Source organism: Bison bison, unplaced genomic scaffold (genome assembly GCF_000754665.1).
Source record: "Bison bison bison isolate TAMUID 2011002044 unplaced genomic scaffold, Bison_UMD1.0 scf7180017864239, whole genome shotgun sequence".
Classification (NCBI taxonomy): domain Eukaryota; kingdom Metazoa; phylum Chordata; class Mammalia; order Artiodactyla; family Bovidae; genus Bison; species Bison bison.
The window spans coordinates 4,412,431-4,412,791 of NW_011494811.1; positions in this window are offsets into that span (position 1 = coordinate 4,412,431).

Below are 361 nucleotides of genomic sequence, written 5' to 3' on the forward strand. Positions count from 1 at the left end.
CATCCTCTCTCCTCCCCTTCTCCTCCTGCCCTCAATCCCTCCCAGCATCAGAGTCTTTTCCAATGAGTCAACTCTTCGCATGAGGTGGCCAAAGTACTGGAGTTTCAGCCTTAGCCTCATTCCTTCCAAAGAAATCCCAGGGCTGATCTCCTTCAGAATAGACTGGTTGGATCTCCTTGCAGTCCAAGGGACTCTCAAGAGTCTTCTCCAACACCACAGTTCAAAAGCATCAGTTCTTTGGTGCTCAGCTTTCTTTACAGTCCAACTCGCACATCCATGTATGACCACTGGAAAAACCATAGCCTTCACTAGACAGACCTTTGTTGGCAAAGTAATGTCTCTGCTTTTGAATATGCTATCT